Raw genomic sequence first — 20021 nt, 5'->3', positions numbered from 1 at the left:
CTCCTTTGGTCCCGGCGGCTCTGACAGCCGTGTGGTAATCTATCCCCGACATTTGTTTATTATTTTAATCAGCATCCTCCCTTCCAGCAGCCCTCGTGCAGCTCCGCAGCCAAGCACACTCCCCCTTCCCGGAGGCCTCCCCGCTGCAAAGCCACCGCCACCTCTGTGGCTGCCCCGGCCCAAAAATCCTCACGCACCTCTCGTCACCCGGCCCTCTCCCTTCCCACCGCCAGGGAGAGCGGCTATTCTGCCACCAAACAGATTGCGAAGCTGTAAAAGCAGCCGGTGCTCCAGAAAGCCTCCTCGGCTCCCTCATGACCCGGGGCTCGCCATATGCAGCTTGTTTTCGCAGGAGGCCTTCGCCGGCCTTTTAGCAGGAAACCTGACGCCCGGAGGCTGGCTACTAGGAAATCACTCCATTTTAAATCATTCCCACTTGAAACAGCGTGTGTGCCTGTGAAGGCCTATTTAAGCTACTATTAATGCCTTCCGTACAACCACACATTACTCAACTGACAGAAAAAGGAAAAAAAAAAGTTTCAGCAGTAGTTGCCAGCAAGTCAGAAAATGGATAGTTAAAAACAAACCAACTGATCTCTTGCAAAATCTGGTACAAGTGTTACTCCTATGGCCATATGGGAATCATGTGCTGCTTTTACTTTCTCTTTTAATTCACCGAATTGTCATTTGAAGCACCAATAGAGCCACTAACAACAAAACAGTCTTTAAAATCATTCTCAGCTATCGGGTCATACTGATCTAGCCGGTATGGGTTGGGGTTTTAAGAATTAACTTTGGAAAACAAGTACCCTGGCAGTAGATGGATTTTCACTTTATTTGTACTTCACTGCATGTCTGTATGATTTGCGTGGGCATATTACACAAACTGCAGAAGTGCTTGCAAAATAAACAGAAAAGTTTTCCAAATGAAAAAGGCAGAACTAGAATAGTGTTGCTGCCCTGCTGATGGGTAGCAAACTGACTGAATATATTCCACTGGTTATAGAAGCAAAAAGCCCAATTACGAAGGCAACAGCAGTCAATTCTGCAACAATTGCAGATGTTATTTGCCCCACGTATTGCTTAATCTCATAAATGTTCTCTTTCAGTTACACACACACTAACATTTGTTGAATGTTTATTCGCTGATACTTCCCCCCAAAATTCCCAGTGACTGACTAAAACCAGCTAGTGCTCTATGGAGCCTCAGTTTCTGATCTACTTTTTTCTCTGTTCTACACTTCCCTTAAGTAGTACAGAACAGAGAACTGCCTCCCCCCTCCCCTTGAAGACTTAAAAATCCTATCTAAAAGAAAATACATTTAATTTAGCATTTCTTAAAATCTCTTTCCAATCCACAAAAGTCTATCACACAACAACCTTAAAACAAAACCTACAGACTCATAAGTGACTAGCAATCTTGCAGGGCTGCTAAATCTGTGGTTTACCCAGGGTTCGTAAGTTGATGATAGCAGCAAGAAGGCAGCTGCAGCCCTGCACGATCTTGCTAGAGCATCTTTAAGCAAAATCTATTTATACAAGTATCAACAACACAGAACGAAAACACTGACCAGCAACAGCCCGCTACTATTTGCAGCACACAGTAGGAGCTAACACACATTGTCTGACCTTATTTGAGTTCACAGACTTTGGCAGGACATCTGGGGGAGCATGCCTTAGTAGTGCAGTTTTACCCCCTTTGCTGGCAAAATGCTGTCGGTCTGCCCCTCCCATCACAATAATCAGAGGTGATAAAAAAAATGCATCATTAGGAAATACTTTTTGATTAAAATCAGCACGGTACCCTGCCCAAATCCCTGACGGCCGATCCTCTGGGCACTGTCTTTCCCATGATAATTTTGCAGATGTTGCAGAGCAGTGCAGCAGCCTGTGCGTGGAACCCGGCTGTGTGATGCAGCAAGGAGTTATTTATGCCCAGTGTGGCCTTGTGCCACATGCCAAGTGAGGAGCTTCTCCTTCTCTACAAAAGCATAGTGCATTCCTACAGGAAGTAAAACTAAGACAAAAATGCACAGAAGCAAAGGGCAAGGTCTAGTCTTAGATCACACCTTACAAAACTTTCTAGGCTACCCAGTCTTGATGGTGCTCTGACACAGCCAGCAAGAAGAGCATGCATTCAAAATTTAAGTCATAAAGTTAATTCTAATAAAATATCAGGGTTTTTTTCCCTCCTTAAAAAAGGCTCATTTAAAATTCACTAGTGATCTGTAATAGACCCTACTAAGACTTAAAACATCCATCAGACAATGAAGCATGTAAAATCATGTTCAAATACTGTTCTTTTCCAAGTTAACCACTTACAAAAAAAAAAAACTAAAAAAATGTTATGAGAGAGTAAAACCATCCTACAAGAGTGAATCATAGAATCATAGAATCATAGAATATCCTGAGTTGGAAGGGACCCTTAAGGATCATCAAGTCCAACTCTTGACACCGCACAGGTCTGCCCAAAAGTTCAGACCATGTGACTAAGTGCACAGTCCAATCTCTTCTTAAATTCAGACAGGCTCGGTGCAGTGACCACTTCCCTGGGGAGCCTGTTCCAGTGTGCAACCACCCTCTCTGTGAAGAACCCCCTCCTGATGTCAAGCCTAAATTTCCCCTGCCTCAGCTTAACCCCATTCCCGCGGGTCCTGTCACTGGTGTTAATGGAGAAAAGGTCTCCTGCCTCTCGACACCCCCTTACGAGGAAGTTGTAGACTGTGATGAGGTCTCCCCTCAGCCTCCTCTTCTCCAGGCTGAACAGGCCAAGTGACCTCAGCCGTTCCTCGTACGTCTTCCCCTCCAGGCCTTTCACCATCTTCGTAGCCCTCCTCTGTACACTCTCCAACAGTTTCATGTCCTTTTTATACTGTGGTGCCCAGAACTGCACACAGTACTCGAGGTGAGGCCGCACCAGCGCAGAGTAGAGCGGGACAATCACCTCCCTTGACCTACTAGCGATGCCGTGCTTGATGCACCCCAGGACACGGTTGGCCCTCCTGGCCGCCAGGGCACACTGCTGGCTCATATTCAACTTGCTGTCTACCACGACCCCCAGATCCCTCTCTTCTAGGCTGCTCTCCAGCGTCTCATCGCCCAGTCTGTACGTGCAGCCAGGGTTTCCCCGTCCCAGGTGCAGGACCCGGCACTTGCTCTTATTGAACTTCATGCGGTTGGTGATCGCCCAGCTCTCCAACCTATCCAGATCCCTCTGCAAGGCCTTTCCACCCTCATTCGAGTCCACAACTCCTCCAAGTTCGGTGTCATCAGCAAACTTGCTCAAAATACCTTCTATTCCTACATCCAGTAGAGTGACTTAACTAGAGTCTGTCTGAGACTCATTCTGTCTTCCTGCAAGACAAAGTTTAGATCCCGATTCTCCTTTACAATAAGGATTCATTCTACTGCTCTAGCAGAAAAAAAATACAAATACAGAAAGAAAAGCGTGCTTAAATCGATTTCAGAGGTGCTAGTACACATAAAAAATAGGTTCTAGACTGGATTATAATGAGGCTGCATGACTCAGGACTTTAAATATTCACATTAATTTTACTCTCAGGCTTCATACTTAGATAGTTTGTTTCCCAATTTTCTGTTACCGTCAAGAAACATATATTCTAGGTCTTTCAATACTACTACATGTAAACAAAAATGCCCTGGATAGGTGCCATTCTGCAGAATTCTGTAAAAAAGGTAATAGCATTTATGCATCTATGTACATTATTGGACCAATGCTTCCAGTAAAATGCCTTTGAATAAATTAATGACTTCTTCAGTGGCCCTTTCACATGAAAATATAATGCAGCATGTAGTGCAGAGAAATTCTGCATTTGTGGAAGAAAAAAAAATACAGAAGAAATAATCTCTACGTTGACAAATATTTAATACAGCATCTACATTGACAGCAGTTCTGTAGATATGCCAATGTTGGATCATAAATTCCAGAAATACGACACTTGCTCTAAGACATCTATCTTTACACTATTTATGTAATTTTCTGGAGCACTGGAACAGGCTGCCCAGGGAGGCTGTGGAGTCTCCTTCTCTGGAGATACTCAAGGCCTGTCTGGATGCCTACCTGGGCAACCTGCTCGAGGGAACCTGCTTTGGCAGGGGGGTTGGACCCGATGATCTCTTGAGGTCCCTTCCAACCCCTTCGATTCTGTGATTCCTACTAAAATTTTCCTGATCACATTTGTCATTATTTTCTGTAAACGTAACTCCACAACCACTGCTGGTAATGAGAATGGAATCTTACAGTGAAAACTACAGCTCATACACAAATGAAATATTTGAGTGCTGAAGTCCAAAGAAATTCATACTATGATGCTGCGAGCCCTCATGTAAATACCTGATCTTCAACAGATGGAAACGAGCAGAAACTCTTATGTTACTGGTGCCATTCCTTCCAAATACTCTTGTAGATACCAAGATCCATAAATGGGAATTTCAAACCTTGCTGAAGAATTACATACTACTAATGCATTAAAGACACTGCTGCAGAGGATCACGTACATGGGAACTTTTTGTTACATTTTGATATTAAACTAGTTTGGCACATTTTCTCACAAATATTAAATAATAACATAAAACTGGATAAAAGTAATAAAACCAGCTAAGCGTACTTTCTGTCCATCAGTAATGTTACTAATGGCAGCCTGCAAAATGCAATGACCATCAACTGAAAAAGCACTTTCATCAACGGTACAATAAGGAAGGTCAGCACAGCAGACTGCAACGTAGAGCTACAATTACGTGACTGCTCACAACTGGTTTTGGGAGTTCTGTTCTGAATTGCATGCCTGGCAAATCCAGGCATAAGAGCTTCCCCATTTAGCAAGACTTAATGAAGAAGTTATAAAACTAATAGCAGAACTGTACGTCTAAAAACTTAGTGCTGTAAATAACCTATTCAACCCCCTCCTCCCCCACAACTTTTTATCAAGTATAAATCCAGAAGTAACTGAATGGTAAGGAACTGCACACAAGTGAAGAATCAATGTCTGACTTAAAAATAAAAAATAAAAAAGGAAAAAAAAAAAAGAAAAATAAAATCAAAACTGACTAAAAAAAAGGAAAAAAGTTTTTCCATTTCCTCTGGAAGGAAAAATATCCAATTGACTTTCACATGATCTTACACCTCTGAAGTTCAGATTCAGAAAGGATAGGAGTCTTTCACATAGATAATCTCTGCAAAATGAAATTAAGTATGTGCAAAGACACTATATAAAGGATTTGCTTCATACTTGAGATGACGTGCAATAGAACAAGAAAACTGTCATGCTAAGCACAATTTGACTTTGGAATACAAACTAAAGATAGAAAAATGAGTTTTTTCTAGAACATAAATGAAAAAATAAACAGCAGCAAGAATCTTAAGAGTGAATTAACAAGGTTGTATATACACGGAGCATACATATATCTTACATAACTCAACAACAAAAAGATTAAAAGAATAGCATTCCCTCTTGTGCGATTCAGATGTGAAGGATGCAGAGGTCAATAGGTGGTTACAGCAAATCAATACACCCTCGTTTCACTCAAGACACGCAGCTCCAGGCAGAAACACAAAGAATTGACTTGTTCAAAAGCACTGTGGTATTTTCGCCTGCCTTGCAAAATGCTTGGTGTCAATTTGATCAGACTAGGAAGGAGAGCTGCCTTCTCCCTTCTGCAGCAGATCAGCATTTACATTACAAAGTTAACGCACAGCTCCAACGAGGCGCTACCTACACTGAGGCTCACTGCCAATTGAACCCAATGTGTGGGTTTCTAAGGAGAGCTCTTCTAGCACAGCCCCGCTGGTAACCTCTGCCAGAAGCCAGGTCACTCCAGTGACATAGCACCCCGAGGACCAGGAATCCATCAAGACAGATGGACGCACCAAGCTGCTGCAATAGAGAGAAATAAATAGCAGGATAAGACAGAAGTCACATAAACATGACTGCCCAATTTTCCTCTTAATTTAGATATCTATTGCAGTGGTGAATGTGACCATGAATAATGATAATGAATTACATGCAATATTCCTACAGCATAGGACCAAAACATTGCACTGGCTTGACTTTTTCTTCCCTTCCTTAAAGAGTAAAATCCTCGGTTTGCCTTGGAAAGTTATTTTTACAGGGATCAGTCATAGACAGCAGGCAGCCTACCCTGGGCAATATTCACCGTATTCAGTGACAGAGTCCTGTACTACATCACAGAATCATCTAGGCTGGAAGAGACCTCCAAGATCACCAAGTCCAACCTCTGACCTAACACTAACAAGTCCTACGCTAAACCATATCACTAAGGGCTACATCTAAATGTCTTTTAAAGACCTCCAGGGATGGTGACTCAACCACTTCCCTGGGCGGCCCATTCCAATGCCTAACAACCCTCTCAGTAAAGAAGTTCTTCCTAATATCCAACCTAAACCTCCCTTGGTGCGACTTTAGCCCATTCCCCCTCATTCTGTCACAGGGCACGTGGGAGAATAGACCAACCCCCACCTCTTTACAGCCTCCTTTAAGGTACCTGTAGAGAGCGATAAGGTCACCCCTGAGCCTCCTCTTCTCCAGGCTGAACAAGCCCAGCTCCCTCAGCTGCTCCTCGTAAGACTTGTTCTCCAGACCCCTCACCAGCTTGGTCGCCCTTCTCTGGACTCGCTCAAGCACCTCCATGTCCTTCTTGTAGCGAGGGGCCCAAAACTGAACACAGTACTCGAGGTGCGGCCTCACCAGAGCCGAGTACAGAGGGACCATCACTTCCCTAGTCCTGCTAGCCACACTGTTTCTTATGCAAGCCAGGATGCTGTTGGCCTTCTTGGCCACCTGGGCACACTGCTGGCTCATATTCAGCCAACTATCAACCAATACTCCCAGGTCCTTCTCTGCCAGGCAGCTTTCCAGCCACTCATCTCCCAGCCTGTAGCTCTGCTTGGGGTTGTTGCGCCCCAGGTGCAGGACCCGGCACTTGGCCTTGTTGAACTTCATACAGTTGGCCTCAGCCCATCGGTCCAGCCTATCCAGATCCTCCTGCAGAGCCTTCCTGCCCTCGAGCAGATCGACACACGCACCTAACTTGGTGTCATCTGCAAACTTACTGCAAACTTGCACTCGATCCCCTCATCCAGGTCATCGATAAAGATATTAAAGAGGACTGGCCCCAGCACTGAGCCCTGGGGGACTCCACTAGTGACCGGCCTCCAACTCGATTTAACTCCATTCACCACAACTCTTTGGGCCCGGCCATCCAGCCAGTTTTTAACCCAACAAAGAGTATGCCAGTCCAAGCCCCGAGCAGCCAGTTTCTTGAGGAGAATGCTGTGAGAAACGGTGTCAAAAGCCTTACTGAAGTCAAGGTAGACCACATCTACAGCCTCTCCCTCATCCACCCAGCGTGTTACTTTGTCATAGAAGGAGATCAGGTTAGTCAAGCAGGACCTGCCTTTCATAAACCCATGCTGACTGGGCCTGATTGCCTGGTTGCCCTGTAAGTGCCACGTGATGACACTCAAGATAATCTGCTCCATGAGCTTCCCTGGCACTGAGGTCAAACTAACAAGCCTATAGTTTCCTGGGTCAACCTTCCGGCCCTTCTTGTAGATGGGCGTCACATTTGCTAGCCGCCGGTCGACTGGGACCTCCCCCGATAGCCAGGACTGCTGATAAATGATGGAAAGTGGCTTGGCCAGCTCTTCCACCAGTTCTCGCAGTACCCTTGGGTGGATCCCGTCCGGCCCCATCGACTTGCGTACATCCAAGTGCTGTAGCAGGTTGCCAACCATTTCCTTGTGGATTGTGAGGGCCACATCCTGCTCCCCATCCCCTTCCACCAGCTCAGAGTACAGGGTATCCAGAGAACGACTAGTCTAGCCGGTAAAGACTGACGCAAAGGCGGCATTAAGCACCTCAGCCTTTTCCTCATCCCTTGTCACTAAGTTTCCCCCCACATCCAGTAAAGAATGGAGATTCTCCTTAGCCCTCCTTTTCGTGTTAATGTATTTATAAAAACATTTTCTGTTATCTTTAACAGCAGTAGGCAGATTGAGGTCCACATGAGCTTTGGCCTTTCTAATTTTGTCCCTACACATCCTTACAACATCCTTATAATCCTTCTGTGTGGCCTGCCCTCTTTTCCAAGGATTATAAACCCTCTTTTTTTTCCTAAACTCAAGCCACAACTCTCTGTTCAGTCAGGCCGGTCTTCGGGCACATGGGAACAGACCGCTCCTGAGCCATTAAGATTTCCTTCTTGAGGAGTGCCCAGCCTTCCTGGACTCCTCTGCCCTTCAGAACCACCTCCCAAGGGACTCTGCCAACCAGTGTCCTGAACAGCTCAAAGTCTGCCCTCCAAGTCCAAGACAGACATAAGCACAGATAGCCTGCAGCCTTCCTTAAAAAATGGGCTATGAGACATAGCATTAAATCTCCAAAATAAAATTTGCTAAATTTCTAGATAATGTAATGCAGTCCTGGGGACAAGTAATGTTACATTGCCATGAAAGAGCATTAAAGAACTTGGCGGTGGGTTTCTCCTCTTATTTTTGACTTGTTTGGCTTTCACATGGCATTCAGCTTTATGAATCAGCTATGATTTTCTAACTTTTTGGATTTGAATATAAATCACTTGCATGTTTTAATTTCTTTGCAGTTCCCAGAAGTACTCATCCCTAAAAGCAGAACCTTGCAAAATTGTGTTCAGAACACAGGCCTGCTGAAATATCCCATACTTGGGCTACAGCTACATCATACATTAAAGAGAAATATGCAGGCAAGTACCACTACAGCATCCATGTCAGGCATAGAGCCACTGCAGAATTTACTGTACAAGAGATTGAGACCTGAATTCCACTTATGGGATTGATAGGAACATGAAGGTTTTAATGCTGACCCTGACTGACAGAATGAAGGAGGCAGCAAGCAGTATGGCGGATAACTGGCTTTCATGCCAGGCAGGGATTTCATCATCAGGTTGTTCTTTCCTAAGTACTACTGGTGGCTGAATAAAATACTCCTATTGATTGCTAGTCTATAAGAAGTTCGGTGAGGAAATCTCCTTCTAAGACTGTTAGTTTCCTTTCCTCATGGTTTTTCCTCTTCAGGCATAAGATATCTGTGCTTGCTTGCAATAATCACACCAAATATAATAATAAAAAATTATAATAAAAAAAAAAATCAAATCACATACTGCAGTCAACTTACTTCTAAGCAATGGCATTAGACTCAAGTACCTAAACAGAATACAGTGCCATTACAGCTATATGGCATAATTTATCATTTTGCCACGCTGCAAGGATAAGTGGCCTATTACAAACTTTTTACATAGCCTGCACATATTTATTATATGCTCTACCTTGTCTTACATTCCCAGCTAACTGAGCAACCTTATATTGCAGGAAGAAGTGCCATCACCTGGATCTAAAGCCACAGAGAATTGCACTCTCCCCATCCAATATGAACTCTAATTTCAGCCATAAATATTTGTTTCATCTGTAAACTTTTAGTTCTGTATTTAAATACTGGCCAGTCATTTGCTACATTAAAAAAAAAAAAAAAGGCAATTTGAATTACTAGCATAACCATTAGCATGATGATCTTCTGTATTTAAAGAATATAAAACAAGTAATTTGTGTTATTTTAACTAACTTTTTGTCTTTGAAGTTGGCATCACTATAACTGTTATTGAGAAATGTGCTTTTATTAACTATAACATGCTATTGAGGAGCAGTCATAACAAAATTACTCTGTTGAATATAGCAACTGGACATCTACTAAATATTTCTATCAAACCACGGGAGGTCAATCTCCTCATCTGGCAAGAAATATGAAAGCACTTCATTTTAATTTACCAAAAAGGTGGGGTTCGTTTAAGTTCAAAAAAAAAAAAAAAGACAAATGGCCCTTGATTACAGGGATGTCCTACTAACAGTTAAAATAAATATTTTCATGCTGTGAATAGTGGATCAAAACAGCAACCCACAATGCCTCAGCAACCAAACTGAACTGTGTGGTAGTAGATAAAGAAAAATACCTGGTGGAAGGTTTATGTTAAATACCTTATGACTGATACCATAGGACAGCCTTGTCTTCATCTAAATTGATTTTCAAAGCATGGGATTAAATCCTGAGAACTCATTAGAGGATGAGGGCTGAAATGTTGTAGCTCAGAAAGAATATTGACTCTTCTCAGTAACTGTGCAATGATTCCCTAAGCCAACTGTCTAGTTATGGAATTTAACTAGAATAAATTATATTCCTTTTTACCACATCTAGTGTATAAAGAAAGCAGTGAAGCTCACAACACACCTTATGACTGATCAGCAACATCTGTAGAGAGAACAGAAACAACTGAAAGTTTCAGAAAGTAACCCCTAAAATGCAGTTGTGGCTATTCTGGATTGAGGTGCTTCAAGGAAGCTATCTATGCAAAGCGTGCAAGGATGGGAGAACACACCACAAATAGACTGGAGGTGAAGGACAAGAGTGCAGAGAACTGAATTTCCACAGCTCCTGCACACATATCTTTCTGTGCTGTAGGTGCTGCTTAAAGCCCTCATCTGCTTATTGCAAGCACTTCTAAATAGGGAATGAGAGGGTAAGAAACCACCTTACTTACTGTGGCTTTTAAAAGTTACAGCAAATTCTTTTCTCTGCTCAGCTGCCCACTCCTTGGTATCCTGCAGGCTTTATGATTTTTACATGTATAATTGCCTCCAGGCATCCATGCTCCATGGCATACTTCTTCGCTACGCCTACAACAGTTCTGCTATAGGAGACATAACTGAGCCCACTGTGCTTATACCTGCTGTATTTCTCCTTTTTGAATATTATCCTGTTAAGTATATTTGGCACATCTGTTCCCTGGAGTAAGCTTCTAGTTACTGCTCTAGCAGTAGACACTCATCTTTACTTTATCCTGGAAAGAATTTGGATGTAATACTGAATTTGCATAGCTAGCAAGGATTATAGAGAAATACTGCTCCAAACTAAGACAAGAATTAAATACTGCATTTTTTTGACCAACTAACTTGATTGAATCCCACTTAGTTTCCTAGCACATATCTAGGTCTGAGTTTCCTTTGTATTCTGCGTTCCGTCCCTTATGCACACAGGGCAGCTAGATGAATGTCCTTCATCATATTGACCTCAGAAGAATCCTCCTCCAAGGTTAAGCACTGCCAAGAGAAAGTAGCTCATCCAGTTACTACCTAAGTCAGTAATTGCTTTACTGACAAGGAAAATAGTTAAGCTTAATTCCATTAATCAAGCAGACACCAAGCAATTAGGACTTAAAAATCCAACATCATTGTGGGCCAGAAAAAACCAAACCAGCACTACAGACCTGTGATTAGTCACAAAAAAAGGCTTGCATCTCCTGGGGAACCTTGTTTCATTCTTTCTGCAAAAAGCTCTTTTGCAACAACAAAACACACCTCATGCCCTCACTCCAAACTGCTGCTGGAGCTGGATTTGGCACTATAAATAAAGTGCACACAACAGCATTTGGCTCTAGAGACACAATGCGCGAAATCTCTAGCACTTCCAATACTCTGAAGATTGAAGAGACTGTAAGAGAAATATACAGTCTGCAATTTCTAGGAAATTCACACTTGAACTTTGGTCACAAAGGGCTCGCGAACATGAAAGTGATCTCAGCCATCAACATGATCATAACAAACGCTCTTATACTTTTCTTTCATGAAGTGCAAGGAAAGTTCTGGCTCATTTTTTACCTCTTGATTTTTAACTTCTCTCTCCAGCATCAGAATCTCAAAAGCATGGTAGAAAGATAAGAGAACGGAAGATAGCACTACTAATATTCATCATTAGCAAATGATTAGAAGATGTATGAGACAGATTTATTAACTTTAAAGTAAATGGTCATAAATATACATCACAGGGCCAATTCATGACAACGTGAATGCATGATGAAATTAGGTTTTTGGCAGCAAGACAACTTCTACAACTACTAAATATTGCAAGCTAAGCTTAACTTTGTCTTTTTTAAGGTAACTAACAGGCAAATAAACAGGCAAGTAAACATGACTATCTTTTTCTGTGTTCAACAGCCATCAAGCAGAACTTCAACTACTTTATGCATAAGGAGGAGTAGTAAAATTAGATGCTTTGGGATTCACTGGGTTTTCTGTTTCTGAACTTTTCAAATAACTTGATTTTTCCTATTTAGATTCTCTATTTTATGTCATATCTAATTTCCTTATCTCTGTCTTCAATGAACACATAAAAAGAACATTTGTATGATTAACATTTTTTTAAAAAACTGAAGTAGTTAAGGTGCATAAATACTTGATAAATCAGTAAGTGGCACAGCTAATGTAAAAAGCCTTTAGAAATCTAAGTTTTGATGAAGGATCACAAATGTTCAATGCTATTAAGTAATAAAATTATTCTATTTTGTACCTGACACAAAAATGGGTAGAATCTTTTTCACATTCATTGCCTAGAACTCAACCACAAGGAAGGAGCATTCGTTCCAATGTACAAATGACAGTTCCGCTATCCTGTTACACAGGAATGTAACCAGAAATAAGTTAATTTTGCTTTAAATCTCTGAGGCAAAGACCAAAAAACTGTAATGCAACACCTCAGTTTAAGGAAAAAAATGAGAGGTCCAAGTCGCTCAGATCCTGCTAAAAATGCCTTTGCTTTAAATGAAAATAAGCCTATAAAGCAGTTATAAAGCACTACAGTTATAAACTGAAAGCACAGACAAGGCTCACCCAAAGACCTTAAAATTTAAGAACAGAGTATAAGACTTCACTTTTCATAAGGCATCAAGGGAGCCAGTCACTGTACGTTTTATTATTGCTGGATTTAAAATCTTATCCCCACATTAACACTTCTAACACCCATTATCTAAGGGCTTCCAAGGGAATACCACATGCTTTAGAGCACCAGAACAGTTGAGAACAACCTTTCGTGTCATGCTGCCGATCCTTTTAGCATCTCCAACAGGAAAAAAAGAGTTCACCATTGCAATGGCTGAACAACAAGCCTTTGCTTTAGATGGGTTGTTTTGCACTCCATTCCCATAATTATTATTATTATTTTCTAATTGTTCACAAATTCAATTTCTTAAAATGATTCCCAATATTTACCAGAGGGAGAACATAAAGCCTCACTACGAAGCACCTGTTTATATGCAGCTTCCAAAAATGTACCACTGAACAGCTCCTACCCTGTTTCTTTTAAGGTTGCTGTATGTGATTGCTAGCCGCAAATTCATGTTTACCTCTTTTAAGTGTTAAACTGGCAACACGCTTCTATTTTTCAGGTGTATTTTCCCCTGTTTGTTTTTGCCTTTCAGTATTCTGTGGAGTCCTTCAAGTTGTTTTTTTTTTTCAGCAGGATATGAAGGAAAGACAAGGAGGTGTTTGGTCAGACTCTCAGTGGCCAACCCCCAGACCTGATTCTGAGCTCAGCAAGTTTAACAGACACAACAAAATAAAAGAAACAGAGCACATAATGATGATTAATGCCTGGTTTAGAACTAAGTTTTCTATGTGATAATCTATTCCAATAACCACAGTCAGTTTAATAAACTCTTTTTCTGGCTAAAGACTACCCAGTGCAAAATCCAGAAAAGTGGATGAATGCCAAAGGTCAAATCTGTGGCATCTGTGGACTTCATTTTTGGCATCTGTAGTACTTTTGAAGTCAGGACATCCTCATTCCCTCTCAAAAAAAGATCTAGCCGCCCCTGCCTGGGTTGCTAGGACCAGCTGTGTTCCAGGGAATCAACCCCAAACCCGTTACAGGACAAGGGAGAACTACAATGAACATTCTCAGTACGTTCTGGAACCCAACAAGTTGCTGGCTGTAATTAATGTTTCAGAGGATACACCCACAAAAGGCTTAAGAAGTGGAGCAAATCCGTTTATTCAGGAGAAGGAACGAAGGGAATGGGAAAGCTGTCATCACTCTCTTGTATATGCTCAAAACCAAAGTGAAGTGCGAAGGCTGAACCAGGCTGTGCCTGCTGTCTCTGCTGGCCCCAGTGCCAGCCTTGTGCAACAGATGGATGGATGTGTGCAATGGGGCTGCCCTGCTCCCCGATGGCACTACGGCTCCTTCGTCTGAGGCAAGGTGAGCCCAGCAAACAAGGTGCTCGAGGGAAGGGCATCCTTGCAGGAAAGGAGGCTGCCAAGGGCTCTGAGCACACTCACACAGAGGAGCTCAGAACTTACCACCAGGCTTCTCAGTGCTAGGGCTGCAAGCGCACTTTTCTTTTTGAAGTACCCAATCTGACTACAGCTATTAAAGCACTGAACCAAATTTCCTCACAGAAGGTTTATTATCTTTCTGCACGCTGTGCCATTTTGTCAACTAAGAGGCTCACGTAGAGATCTTATCAGTGGCCTGTTGACAAAAGTAAAGAGCATTTACAATTGAAATTATGATAATATAATCTTTATTCTTGAAATAAATGTAAGCTGCATTATCCATAACTGCAGCTTTAGCTTTGACTTGAACAAGAAGCTTATTTAAATATAGCGTGCCTGAGGCTTCTCTAGCCCCATTTTATTACTAGCTACTTTAAAAGAAACAAATAGGTTTTCCAAATTTATTCAGGCAGAGCTTTTTTATTTTGTTTAAGGCTGGTCAGAAGCTCCATTTCCATTGAATTATTGTATGCTTTTACTCTCATTTAGCTGTCATTTAAAGCCAAGGACTCCACCCTCTATTCAGAAATGCCTGAGTTTGTGCTGGAGGAAGGAAGCTGAGGATTTGCCCATAAAAGTGCAGCATGAAGGTGAGATCATCTTCATCAGGACACAAGCACACTGGTTCACCTTACAGTATTTGCGACTAAACCCACGTTGGCTTTAATCAGTTATAATTTCTCAAAGGGTTTTTGATTTTTTTTTTTTATTTCAGAACCTCACAAAAAATTGCTTCACACTGAAAAGTTTTGACCAGCATGCAGTAAAATTAAAGGCAAAGAAAATGTAAAAACAAAACAAAAAAGTGCTTTACATTCATTCATATCGTTTTTGGTTTGTTTTAAAGAAAAACTTGCGGTTTAGAGAAAGATTAGCCCTTGTTGAGGGCTAATTCAGAACTGCAGGTATGAGTAAAAATAATACACTTGGCAGTCATGCTGGTGAAAAAGATATACCAGTTCACTACACATGCATTAACATTTGATCCAAAAGGGATCAAATCTTGTTGGCCTTTCTGCACGTTTAAAGTCCTGACGAAGGGAGAAGGGAAGCAAGCACAAAAACACCTAACAGAAAAAGTTTCCATTAAGTTGTGGGGGTGGGAGAACCCTCTGCATGTTCGTCTATGTGGAATAAACACACACTAAAAGGGGCTTCCTAAGCAACACCAACACAGAAGAGCAAGAGGATCAGTACGGAATGGTAGGCAGCGCCTGCAGCGAGCGCGCACGTGAAATGCTCCGACCCAAAGAGCTGCAACGGGCAAGGCACTTGCCCCTTGCATTTCCCTACCCCTGGCATGCAGTTGAGAATCACTGTGGATGAAGGCTGAGAACTGAAATGCTCACATTTCCCCATCTGAAGGCCTCTTCTAGAGAGTTTCCACCTAAGAAGTTTGTGCCTAATCAGCCATTCAGTGATAACGTGGAAGGCTCAACACGGCAAAGGGTAACTTAATGCAGCCTGTGCAAAATGAAGGAATGTTGGGAAGAAGAAAACGGAAAACATCAAAACCCATTCAGCTGAGGAAGAGCCCAGGGTCTTTGGCATATTTGATAAAACACAGCTATTAAAACTTCAGGCCAGAATGAGACAAACGCGCAAGTTGCATTTTTCTCTAAAATCCTTCTTCAGCATATATATTGGTTGTCTACATTCACTTGTAAAAACATGCTCCTAATTGAAGCAACTTGTCCAATACATTGAGCTATATTACTGTTCTCTGGTTACTTTAAAACAGCAGCAAAAACAAACACAAAATTGACTGTGTGCTTACTAATCAAAGATGAAAATTATTACCTTTCATGCTTCACCATTCTCTCCTTGAAAAGCAGATGAGAGATAAGTAGACGTATCAGCCTGGGTCTGATATTCAACCTAGAACAGGTCTGTCAGGTCACTGGCATCTGTGGGTGCTGTGCTGTGAACCGTCATCAGAACCCATCTGCAAACCGCTCTCTGACCCTCCCTCTAGCTACCAAGCAGCAAACAATATCCACGTGTTCGTACACAGCTTTTGTTTCTTCCGTGCTTCCCACTCACATATAAAAAAATAAAAGGGTATGTGAGAAGGGAACAGATTTGCAAAGGAGCAAATTTGTTAAAAAACAACCTTGGATCATGTCAAGGGTGCCGAGTACTTGCAGCTCCCCTTGGGACTGGGGACCTTACAGGCGATAAGCATCTCTGCAAAGCCTAGTGTTTATACAACTAAAGCTAAAACAAACTAGTGAAAGCCTGCCTGCAAGGAAATAAAGCCCACCAAAGAATGACATTCTGTAACTCCAAAACGTCACCACAAATGACAAATGCTTCTTTTTATTGTGTCAGACATTTCCAAAACCAAAGAAGCCTTCGCTGTTATTACTGCAACCTAACACCTGCTAAAGGGATCTCTCCCCTGTAAGGGGCTGTGCGCTTTCCCCCAGCATTTCACTGAAGCTGTACCTTTGGATCTCCCGGCTCCTTCAGGGACCAGGCACTGCAGTGGCTGCTGCCACCTCAGGATGTGTAACACGCAGATTGGAACCTGAATGAGGAAGTTCTGAGCTCCTGTCAGGATCCTATGAAAATTATGACAAAGTGGGGTCACACTACACAGTAAAAAACAACTGGCATAATTAAATAAATATCAGTGATTTTCAAGTAGAAGCTGAGGTAGCACGTAGTGCACCATCAGACATGCTCACGGACAGCTCCACTGCATGCTGATGGAAGTGGTGAGCTGCCGTACGTCTACACAACGTTCACCAAACAAAATACAAAATAGCTTCCTTAGGAACAGCAACGTAACTTCAAATAAGCCCTTTGACAGTTTGTGTAACTCTTAGCATTTACAGCAAACTTCTACAGAGTAGCATGAAAAAAAGAAAAAGACCAAGGATGAAAACTCAAAAAAACAAAACCAAAAAACTCATTTCTCAGAGGGGGGATTCAGGAGGGCCAACAGAGTTAACACGTTCAGCTTCAAGACTCATACACTTGCACGGAGACCAAGCTATCTTAAGAGGACCAATGAGAAAAATATCAGACATAATTCATGACTCTTGAATTTTTTAAGTTAGCTTTCTCTGTACAAGCGTCTTCTGTCTGTCTAGGCACAGAGGAGAGGAGAGCAGCGTTAGCAGTTTTGGCCAGAGGTCTTCAGGGAAAGTGGCTGTGCCCTACTTCGACAAGAGCAGTTGCTGAGGCAAATTAGGCCTTTGACAGGGATGAAATGAAGTTCCACTGTTAGCACAAAAGAGCTCCCATTGATTTTGGCCTCTTTCAGCTGATGTAAATAATCAAGTAACCATAAATTTGACAAGGAATAATTGCTGCCTTCTCCCCTACATGGCGTACTCAAAAAGGCATTTAAAAATCACCTTGGGCAGAGGGAAAAGGAGAAAGGAAAGCAGAGCTTGGACAGTTCTTCTCCTTTATTAAGCTCTATTCTGCAATGTCACCTGCAACCACATGACCATCTTTCAGAGAGAGGGGAAAAAAGCATGGTGCTTGAAGCAGCAGGTTGGCAATTCCACGCTCTGATGGGCTCAATGGGTTCTTAATTCTGCCAAAAAAAAGGAATTTATGAAGTTTCATTTCATTTGCAGGCAAGCTCATTTGAAACAAAGGTGATCTGTGAGCAGTGAATTCAGTGATGCAAGGCTTTTGACAAATGTGTCTCAAGTTAAGCTTCCACTTCGCTTCCCCGAGCCCTGATAGGAGTTCAGCTCATGCTCTTGCAGCTTTTGTTAGCAACACAGGACTGACTGAGCTTTCTTTAACATCTTGGCCTGTGCGCACAGGACTTTCCCACCAGTCATCTCTGTTTCAGCCCAGACATAACACGACTGCCAGTGCTCCAGTGATATTAAAGAGGAGTCCTGCTGGGCTGCTTTACCGAGACACAGCTACTACATGCTAAGGCAGCAGACGTGTTTCTGTTAAGTGACGTGCCACAGGCACCTTCCCAGTCCAGAAGTACTCACTACTAAACTGGACCTAGCACCCATACCTGAAGGCTGCATCAACGAACCCTACGTGGGTCAGGCTCCCATAAAGGGGCCATAGTCATTATATATATGTGTGTGTATATATATAAATATATATGTATATATATATATAAATGTAACTGGGTTCTGCTTTGCCGATATCAATGAAAATCCAAACTTTCTTTTCTTTTAATTAAGTACATTACTTTGTTTTGCCAGTGAAGAAAATGGCATCAACTGCTCACAGACCTAGAATTAGTTTGGATTTGTTAATAAATTGTATCAGTGAAACTGATAAAGGAAATGAAGGGAGAACCAGAATGCTTCTCTGAAAAGAGAGGACCATCATTATTTTATGAAGCACACCTGGCAACATTTGTGAAGTCTGAAGATTTTATATGCATTTTATACTTCTTACTTAAAAAGGTCAAAAAAATCTCAGACCAGGTCAAGCAGTAGTTAAAAAAAAAAAAAGCACACAAAAACAACAACAAAAAAACTACCCTCCAATTGCCAGGGAAAGAAAACAGTGTTTAGACCAGCTTTTAGGCTAGAAAGCAATAACATCTGAAAAACATGCAATTATGGAATATTTAGTCTATAATTACGTACAAAATCTAAGTGTTGGTGGGAAGGAGGGTACCAGCTAACAGGCCACCAGACGAGCTCATCTGATGATTTACATTTCCATCACTTGAAACACACAAACCACCACACAGCCACGTCTATTTGCAAGAGAATTAAACAAGGTGCTAGGTGAACATATACAGAAAAGAAACGACAGAGGATAGAAGTATATGATTGACACCTGCTCTTTCAGTGCCAGACATTACTTTGTTGTGAGCTCTTGTGATATCTCAGGTTAGCCTCCAGCATTCAAGACTTCTGTTAAGTATGCCAAACAAGAACAATTTGGCAACCAGAATTAGTTGCTATCTGCAAAGTACTTTGTCATCTGTGGATGAAAGAATCTGCTGCTATTGCTATTTTTATTAAGTAAGGAAATGAGGGAATAAGATATTCATCAAGGCTTCAGAACCCAAGTTAGGTTCATTTGCTACATTTTCGGTATGCCTGTGAAGACTGCTGTTATGGTAGAAGACTGTTAGAAAACAAAGTGAAACTGTTCCAAAAGATTTTCTGATTTCAAGAACAAAAGGACTCTGAGGGAAAAGACTAACAAAACCTACCAAAGAAGCATCTGGTTCATTAAGATTTACACATTTCAACAGTGAAGTTCTAAAAACGCGGGAGCGTTCAAAATTTGTTGCAATTTCTTCTTGCATTTAATTTACATTTTGATACTTTTGCAAGTACTATTGTATGACACTGTATACAGTAAGAGCACTGACTGTTAACTTGCTATAAGCCAATACCCACTGAACACACATGACCTTTTTGACTGTTTTGTTGTTTTTTTTTTCAGGATGGAAAAGATGGTTATGCTGATACACAGCTGTCCTGCTGCAATCAAAATGTCCAAACATCACACCCATGCTGCACAAACCTCAGTTAACGAGCAGCACGTTTCCCCTGTCACCATCTGCTGATGTTCTGGATGGAGCAACGCGTTCAGTGGTGCTTAGATAAGCATCTGCCATTGCCAAAAACACCACTTTTTTTTTTTTAAACTGGCTCTCAAAACAACCATTTGCAAAAATCCATAGGAGCAATAGCAGCAACATCAAAAAAAGAAAAAGTGTGCAATCAGTACTTGCTTTCCATACAGAAGTCCACATGCACCAAGGTATGAGAATGCTTAGAAACACCAGAAATCAACTGAAGCTTTTCTTGATATTTATCACATTCTCCTGAAAGACAATGCTCAGTATTGCAACTTTAATAAAAATGGGGAATTAAAAAAAATGTTGAAA

At 41.8% G+C, this 20021-nt stretch overlaps 1 protein-coding gene and 1 long non-coding RNA gene across 9 annotated transcripts in view; one reads left to right on the top strand and one right to left on the bottom strand.

The window, feature by feature from the left end:
* UTRN (utrophin) overlaps positions 1–20021 on the bottom strand; it is a 375635-nt gene that overhangs the window by 138725 nt on the left and 216889 nt on the right. The window lies entirely within an intron of this gene.
* LOC106039508 (uncharacterized) lies at positions 13911–19830 on the top strand. The gene is made up of 3 exons (XR_001209301.3): positions 13911–14096; positions 14663–14763; positions 19574–19830. It is a non-coding gene; the product is annotated as an uncharacterized lncRNA (long non-coding RNA).

Source organism: Anser cygnoides, chromosome 3 (assembly GCF_040182565.1).
Source record: "Anser cygnoides isolate HZ-2024a breed goose chromosome 3, Taihu_goose_T2T_genome, whole genome shotgun sequence".
NCBI classification, from domain to species: domain Eukaryota; kingdom Metazoa; phylum Chordata; class Aves; order Anseriformes; family Anatidae; genus Anser; species Anser cygnoides.
The sequence above is the reverse complement of the archived record's forward strand: the minus strand, read 5'-3'. Positions and strand labels throughout refer to the sequence as shown.